This window comes from Frankliniella occidentalis, unplaced genomic scaffold (assembly GCF_000697945.3).
Source record: "Frankliniella occidentalis isolate FOCC.00 unplaced genomic scaffold, Focc_3.1 Scaffold133, whole genome shotgun sequence".
Lineage (NCBI taxonomy): Eukaryota > Metazoa > Arthropoda > Insecta > Thysanoptera > Thripidae > Frankliniella > Frankliniella occidentalis.
The window spans coordinates 516,618-525,854 of NW_026267260.1; the positions used below are offsets into that span (position 1 = coordinate 516,618).

A 9,237-nucleotide genomic window follows, 5' to 3' on the forward strand; every position below is an offset into this window, starting at 1 on the left:
TAAACCTGTTCCGGAGTAGAGTAATGATGAGACAAGCCCTTGTTGATTGCCGCTGACCAATTGTAAACAACAACATGATATGCTTAACGCTCCCTTCCACTCCACGCACATTCTTAAAGAAAATTATCAAACCATCATAAAAATGCGTTGTGACTTTGGAGAGCATGGATCGAATAATGTAAATTCTGATTTGTTTAGGACAGTTGGTCACCACCGTGTAACTCAGTTAGAGGTCTTGGTTTCCTATTGAAGTCGGATGGGCAAGATGGCACGAGAGCAATTAGGTCATTAGAAATGGTACGTTTAGTGTTCAGAGGTAGTTTCCATACTCCATTCCACTTCATCCACGCAGTGATCAGTCTTTTGTAAACACCAAGATAGACTAAATGGAGCGTATCCAGTCGGAACTGAGACACAGGACTCTAGTTGGTTCTCTCCATAGGGGATACACCAGTGTGATGTTGTGAATTGCACCGCAAGCGAAATGACTCATCAGTCCGTAACTCCGCTTCAATATTGATGTATGTCATTCTCTCATCAATATACTCTCCCACTACAACACACTTTTCACAAGCATAGTAACCGACATGTTCTATAATACATTTCATCTTGGCCCTGGCGGGGGCATCACATATGTAATGTAATGCCTAATTTTGAACCCAATATAAACATCTCTGTATTTGAAACCAGTATTTTCCAAAACTTGTACTTCATTAGCTAAAAGATTGCACAATTCTTGGGTAGTAGGATCTCTTCCGCCAAAGATGATGGCAATTATAAAAGGTTTATTTTTAGTATGAGCTAATCTTCCCAACACAACCCAAAACTTTATTGGGACCTCTTGAAAAGTGGTAAACCATCTGCACCTATGTCAATAATTATAGAGTTGTGGATACTAACACATTCATCCAAAGGTAAAGTGGAAAGGTTGGCTTGTATACCTTTGTACCACATCTTCAAACCATTTAGGTCAACCACTTCAACATTAATGGGGGTGTTCAGCAGACTTTTATAACTTTGAGGTACATTTGGAAATGGTCTGTGGAGTCAACGTAGCAGCTTGTCCAGCTTCCGCATTGACATGACGCCACCATCAAGGGCCCATTGTCTCAGCTGATTTTTAATATGCTCTCCTAGCTCTTCATTATTTTCAAAAACCAATAGACCATTATCATCTTCACTGCTAGCCTCTGACTCGCTCTCTATGTCAGTACCACTATGATTTGCACCATTGAATTCAGAGGCTGAACTGTCACTATAACCATTGTCAGAGGGAGGACCAACGTCATCATTGTCAGAGGGAGGACCATCGTCATTGTCAGAGGGAGGACCGTCGTCATTGTCAGAGGGAGGACTGTCATTGTCAGATGGAGAACTGTCATCACTGTTGTCAGACGGATGACTATCATCACTGTTGTCCGATGGAGGACTGTCATCACTGTTGTCAGACTGGGGACTGTTACTGTTGTCAGACTGGGGACTGCCACTGTTGTCGTGGACTGTCCTCGTTGTCAGAAGTATCCTGATCCTGATCTGAGTCATTCTGCTGGCCCCTGTGCACAGCATTCCTCAACTCCTCAAGGCGAGTTCTTTTGGCTACAAGTTTCCTTGCCTTCTAGTCAAAAGCCTCTTAAATGCTTTTCGATCACTCTTCAAAACAAAAACAAAACATAAAGGAATACTGATCTTTTCAGGGTGAAAAAAGGGAAGAAAGAGAGACAAAACAGCAATATACAAAATATCCACGATAGGCTAAGCGCCTCGTCAGTCAAAAGTCACTCCGAAATCTCTCTCAATTCGATGCCGAAGTGTCCCAAAGTGAGTCCTGTCAAAACGAAGCACGATTAAAAAGACTTCCCAGTCCACTTGTCTAAATAAAACCATCCAGGCAGATAAAGTGAGTTATGGGATTGTATTATTTATTTTAGGCACAGCGAAAGAGACTGAGAGTTGCAACAAACAACAAAAGATAATTCATTGTTCTTTTTAGCCCACCCTTCTGCTTTGAAAAACCTATCTAGCGGGCTTATACAAACGACCTCGTGTGTGTCTGTGTGTCTGTCTGTCTGTTCCACTAGAAGGAGATGTGCTACAGACTTGAAATTTTCAGGGTATCTTAAGGTCCACTTCTAAAGAACGAAACGCCTACGGCAAATCCTGGCAACCACCCCTAAGGGTGTGAATGGGGGTATCCAAGGTTCAAAAAATCTCACAAAAAGGAACTTTTTTAAATGTTCTCCTCAGTGGTAACTCGTCAAAGTAGAGCCCTTCGGGCGAAAATTTCGTCCGTGTTGCTTTATCTCTAACTGTTTAGGCGCTACAGGGTCTGTTTTGACGAAAAGAAGCTAAAAATTGCCATAGTGAACAATAAGTTGTAATAAAGGCCTTAAAAACGCAAAATATGAAAGAAACTCTCCCCCTACCCCCCCAAAAACGTTTTCTAAGCAGAAGGGTGGGTTGTAGTCGCGGTGGTTCACCGTTACATCCCTTTCTCGAGTCTTTGGGGCAAACTCAAAGACGACGGGTTTAAGCGGGCCGAAGGCTCGCTACATCATTCGATCATAATCTTCAGCAAATCGCGCAACAGAAGAGGTCGGGCAGCAGGCCCGACCATTGCCACCGGCAGGCCAAGCAGGCCCGACCCCTGCCGAACGTAATTGCCGGCGGAGCGAAGCGGAGCTGGCAACTTCGTTTGGTGGAAGGGCGGGCCTGCTTGTTTACTTTTCCAGTCTGTAAGTGTTATTATGTTTTCTAAGGGGTAACTCATCAAAGTAGAGCCCTCTGAGCGAAAACGTCGTCCGTTTGGCTCTATCGGTAACCGTTTAGGTGCCACAGGGAGTTTTTGACGAAAATAAGCGAAAAAATGTACAACTCTGCATGCTTTTTTGAAGTGACGGGAAGTTGGCGGGCCGGAGACCCGTATCTTTGTTTACAGTTTTGCGCTTCCCGACTTGGGTGTCATCGCCGCAGGCCTAGGTAGATGTATGCCAGGCGCGTTGCAGCGTAACAGTGTTTTGTGAGATATCGCGAAGCCTGTTACGCGAGACGTGGTCTGGCGTACATCTACCTAGTGTATTTGTCTTACAGCCAATTTACTATTTAGCACGGCAAAAAATCACCGATTGTTGTCAAACTGTTTTACATGACACCGCTTTCACAACGAGGCTCTCTGAAAGAGCAGCGCATTGCCTATTTCTCATACACGTCGAGATCGACGGCTTGATCTCGCTCGCAGCCCTGTCTACAGTCAGTTCCGCCTATCACTCGGATTCCCGCTGTAGCGCTTGCGACCCGTAGCGGTTGCGAGCTGTAGCGCTTATGACCCGTAGCGCTTGCGACCCGTAGCAGTCGTGAGCTGTAGCGCTTGTGAGCGGTAGCGCTTGCGGTCTGTAGCGCTTGTGACCTACGTCGGTGCTGGCGAGCCACTCTGGTCCCCTCAAGTAAACGCGTATCTATTGTGTGCGTTTCAGAAAGTACTCACTCGCTGGGTACGATTTAGAAAGCACGCATCTCTTGGGCACCTGTCAGAAACTACGCAAGTCGATTCTTTTCACAAGTCGAGATCTTTTGTTCTTTTGATAGAGGATTTGATTTTACACGGGATGAGCTAAAAATCTCGCCTTGTGAAAAAATCGACTTGCGTAGTTTTTGACACGTGCCCAAGAGTTGCGTGCTTTCTAAATCGTACCCAGCGAGTGAGTACTTTCTGAAACGCACACAATAGATACGCGCTTACTTGAGGGGACGAGCGATAAGTAAAGATTTACGTAAAATATTTAAAAATAATGTTTCTAAAATGACTGGCATCCAGAAAATGTTCTAGGGTGAGCAGCTCAAGGCTATTTTCAGACAACATAATCCACGTTCCGTTAGATGGTCACCAATGATGGTTAAAATAGCGCTGCATATTCAGATGCAATCTCCATCTACATACGATTATTTACACGAAAGTGGAATACTCAGACTGCCTTTACAAAGACGTTTATTTGATTTTACTCATTTCACTAAAGCAAAAGATGGCGTTCAAGATAAAGTTTTGGATTTGTTGGTGAAAAAATTACAAGAGACTAATATAGAAGACCATGAAAAATATTGTACTCTTTTATTTGATGAGATTACAATACATCAGGGATTGGTAGTAACAAGAACTGGTGAAATTGTTGGGTTTTCTAGCAAGAGTGATGTTGAGACGAGTGTTGAACAACTAGAAGCTCACCTCCAAGGCGAAGAAATGGAAGTGGAAAAGGAAAAGGCAAAGAAAGTTCTTGTTTTTATGATGCAAGGTATCACCCATGACATGCATGAAGTTGTAGCGATTTATCCCACAACTGATTTGAATGCAAAACCACCTGTTGTTTATCGACCAAGCAGCCAACTGAGCCAAAGTGTTACTGCTCGTGCACAACGGAACGTCGATTCTGAGCCGAACGCTGTATTTCTCATACCGGCCGTGTGCGTCTCTCGGGTGGTGCTCTCTGCTGGCTGGCCGCTGGAACACAAGTTTAGATTCGGTGATATTGTTGCTGCTGGTCGTAATTTGATACAAAGACGAGTGGATATTAGCACGCATTGTATCTTTCTCTATCAGGAACAGTGGTCTTTTCGTCTAATTGGTGAGTAACTTTGATGTTTGAACGAAACCTTTGTCGAGGTGTCTCTCGACGACACCGCTGCACCGGCGAGAAAGGAACACATTTTAACCTATTTGGCAATATTTTCGTTGGAAACAGTGCACAGGGCTGGAAAGCCTATGAAATTTCCCTTGGGATAGGGTAGGGGTTGTGTCAGATCGTGCACGTCAGTATGGTTAAAATTTGAAAAGAATCGCGGAAAGCAATATGGCGTCCGTCCTCACATTTTCACTTTGTTATAATGCTAATAGTATATTGATCGGAGAGGCAAGGCACGTAGCCTATTCGGTTGCTAAATTTGGGATCTTTCTTTCATAGCGAGAATGTTGTAGGGTTAAAGCCCTCTAAATGGACGAAAATTTGACTCGTTTGTGTTTCGTTGGCGGCTCCGGCCTACCTCAGATTTCGATAAAAACACATTTTATCGGTTGTGTGTCGACGAAATCAAAATTGAAGGGCACTACGATAAAGCTTGAACTCTCCTCTTTCCAGCGGTACACACGTTTGTACCGATCCGAAGTCACGAAATACGTTAAAAGGTGCATCAAAGAAGTGCAGGCAGTTGGCCGTGCCCGAGCCGCCGGGCGGCCGCCGGGGACGCGCATGGTAAACGGCTGGGCTGCCTCGTTTCTAACCCCGCGCCTGTAGATTATCGGTTATTTGCGCCCGTTAATGCACTGCTTTGATCGACTTTAGCCGTGAAAACCTTCTATAAGGTTTACTAAACGCGATCAGATGTCAGCCGCCTTGATGAGACGCGTGTGGCACCACTGCACTCTAAAAAATAATACAGAATTCTGTATCAAATTTGATACAGAATCCTGTATCAGCCTCTTGTGATATGGAAACATGTAACATGGGTACAAAATTCTGTAATCTGATCAAAATGTTACAAAATTCCGTAAATGTTACTAATTTCTGTAACAGATACATGATCAAGTAACGTTGGATACAATTTTCTGTAACCTTGGATACAGAATTATGGAACTTCGTTGGCACGGTCTCCGGGAGCCCCAGTGGCATTACACCGGGTTCCAGCAAACCTCTCCTCAGGTAGCCTGGGTGGTCGCGCGGGTAAAGGCGCGACTTCCTAATCCAAGGGTCTGGGGTTCAACTCCCGGTGCGGCAAGGTACATTACTTGAAATGAAATCGAAGGACTTAAGTACCATAGAAAAAAGAAGAGGGGGAAAGGAGGAAAGGGTAACAAAACGAAGAATTACAATTTTAAAATCCCAAAGATGTTCTGTATCAGGTGATACAGATTTGTATCAAAAATGATACAAATTTCTGTAACATGTGATATGTAAATTACTGCGTAACAATGTTACAGAATTTTGTACTGATTTTTTTTAGAGTGTGGGTTCGCAAGTTACAACGATTGTGGTATACATACAACATGTGAGGTAGTACACGCAAAAAAAAAGAATCGTTGTACCAACGACGGGAGTTGCAGCTCCAACAACATTTTGTTCTTGGAATGGCTTCAAGAACACATGTTGGTGTAGCCTGTCGTTGAACCAAGCCGTTGGGGAATGTCGTTGGATTAGAAACGAAGGTCGTTCCCTCGGCCACTTCATGTCTTTATTTGAAGTACACATGTGTCCTTGATCAAAATACAGACGTAATTGATTGAAGTTGGAAAGGGAGGAACGTTGTATTAAGGTGGAGTTGGTCTACGAAACAGTGTAATTGGGCACTGTACTTCTCCGAACTATAGTTGCTGCAGTGTCTTTGTCAGCAAAAGTAACTGGTTCAGTGAAACAAACATCTCTACGTAATGATGGTGATCCACTAACTACTGTCTTTTTAGCTGCAACATTATTATTCGAGTTACTGTAGATAGTATTTTTGTCATTTTAATGTAAGTTGGGGAAATAATTATGATAAAATAAATTTCAATAGTAACAATAGTGTATTTGTTATCGTTATATATTACAAGGCATGATGCAATGTTACAAAACACGTTCGTTTGGACGACATACAATAGTATACAAGGAATGGATCAACTGACGAATAAACAATGGCCTTTTCATTGCACAGAGCCGGCCTTACTTCATAAGCATGATAATGGACTGAAAATTCAACAGTTTCTCGGCATTCATAGAAAAGGCATACTTCTTGATTTGCATTAACGAATACTGAATTAATCAGTCCAAATATAGGCAAGTCCTGTTAATTCTCAATTAAAACACAATGCCATTGAAGAAAACATAAAAATTTATGACAGATTCATTAAAATTTGGAGGAAAAAAGAGTGGTAACACATACAGCTTGAGAACACCTAATTCAATTTCATTTTCAAGTCCTTTTTTAAGAAAAAGCCTCTCTGCAAAATGAAGCTGGTCCTTGAGGGCAATTGAATATGCAATGTTTCTTCGATTTTTACTATTTTTAGCATACTCTTTGGCCGGTTGGTGCTTTGCTTCATAGCGATCCGCAGAAAAGTTTGGAAATGGCCCTAATTCCAAAAGAATTTGATCATAATATACCAAATGGCGATATTTTGGTTTTAGATTATCATTGAACAATTTCACATATTCTAAATTAAAAACTTCAACAAGATGTTTCAATAAAACTGAGCAACCTTTCTAGGCGATCTAGCACACAAGAGCTAACCCCCGTACTAGTAGGCCCGTATCTTTGTGTACATTTCCGAACTACCCGGCTCGGTTGTCAGCGCCGCAGGCCAAGATAGATGTATGCCAGGCGCGTCGCAGCGGAACAGTGTTTCGTTGGATATCGCGAAGCCTGTTACGCGAGACGTGGACTGGTCTACAACTACCTTGTAGGTAATCGTAGGCCTACGCTCAAAGTATATTTTTAACTTTTACCGATAATAGTCCCTCGTCGCCTCATTAATATATGTGTGAGATATGTTTTTTTGATTTCCGGTTCGATGGAGCTCTACGTTTCCTAGCCTAGGTGCGCGCTTCCGAGAGACAACCACTGGTCTTTACTCATTTCCGTCCAGCTGTCAAAATGTGTCTCTTGGCGGGGTTCAGCAGCAGGCGGGTTGCTACCTGGTTACGAGTCACTCACTAATAAGAAGCAAAGGCCAGGAACTTATGAATTCGAACAGGGGACGGGAATGTGATTATACAGACAGTTTTACTCACGAAAAAATACTGACGAGACTGAGAAACCCCATACCCCAACAGGTAAATTATAGAGAAACTGTAATGAAACTGTAGTTAGATTAGTAGGCCAGCGCACTGGAATCCGTGGAACCCTTACCGCAGCACCACATTTATTGTGTCGCAGTGGCTCAGTGTTTGCGTACCGCGCTCCCACCTTCGAGGTCCAGGGTTCAACTCCCGCCAGAATCCAAGGTAAAACCAGTGTAACAATAATGAGAAAATATCTGTAAGGTGAATCAGCGAAGAGGAAGGAGGAAGACGAGCCAGAATGGGTCAAAAAATGTTTTAAACTGACTTCTGAACACTACTCTTTTACAAGCATTTGAAACTTAAGTTTATAAATACTCCGAAACACAAACAACGTGTAGGTCGAACAACACTTCTCTATAGAGAGAGTGCGCGAAACTAATCCCAAAACTGCAGTTTAACAGAACACTGTCCCAAATCTTTATATGTTATTTTTAGATAGACTGCAGTACAACTGTGGATGACCGTAATTTCTTTGCAGTTTAATTGTAAGCGTCTACAGTCAAAGTGCACAATGCAATATATAGTTACTCTCTGCTTTGTTTGTAAAGAAAAATTGCATGTTCGGTTGCACTGCATCAACACTTTGTCAGCAAGCACGATGTGCTCGTACTCTTGTTTTAAAAAGGGACCAGCTACATTTTTCTAATGTAATTCGAAGTGCAGATCTTTCCACCCGGTCCGCCACAACCCCAAAACTTTGAGGCCATTGCGCATTTATCAATTTTGTAAAATCAGGTGATCGCCGGGAAACAAAAACTTTTATTTTCGATAAAGAATCTAAAAAGCTTGGGCACAGAAAAACATTCGGACTTCGAAAAAAAAAGTAGGACGCCCTAACGAGCCGTGCACTTGCACGCGAGCGTCGCCAATAATTGAGGCCGCCCGCAAGCATCCTCATGACTCTTCCAGTACGGCCGCACCTCGTACTTTAGGCGGCCGGGTTGTGCCGCGTCGCCGGCACTCACCGCAGGCAGAGTGCGGCAACAGCGACGTTTTGCTCGCAGACGTCAGCACTTAACGGAATCGATACAGGACATTATCTTATGCAAGGTGACCTATTGCTTTCGCGCACACTTAATGACTACCGTTAAGTTTTATATCCAGGCAAGATTTGTCCTTGTACACATCTCAGACAAATTTGTATCTTGAAAGTAGATGATAAGAATTTAAAAATAGGTCTATGTTCTAATTTTCTTTCATATTTAGCTGCGTAGAGTACAAGATAAAGGCGGGCATAGCGGCCGGTTACGGTAGTCCGGTATTGTTGGGAAGAGACAGGTCCTGCCTTGCCTGGCGCAGTATTGTCGCGGGAGGGGGTAACGCGAATACAAAGCGACTTCAGTGCGAAAGTCAATCCCTCAGCGCCCAATATTATTGTTGATGTTGTTTGTGTTTGCCCGAGGGGTCTACAACTCGCCTCAGCCGTGTACTTTTGAGT

General features: G+C 43.2%; 1 protein-coding gene across 2 annotated transcripts in view; it reads left to right on the plus strand.

Annotated features, from left to right (window-relative positions):
- The first annotated feature begins 8,712 nt into the window (after positions 1-8,712).
- The window catches only part of LOC127750111 (uncharacterized), a 20,227-nt gene continuing 19,702 nt past the window's right edge, over positions 8,713-9,237 (plus strand). For both annotated transcript variants that reach the window (XM_052270677.1, XM_052270678.1), the window contains exon 1: positions 8,713-8,849. The gene's annotated coding sequence lies outside the window, so the exon portion shown is untranslated. The remainder of the gene's footprint in view (positions 8,850-9,237) is intronic.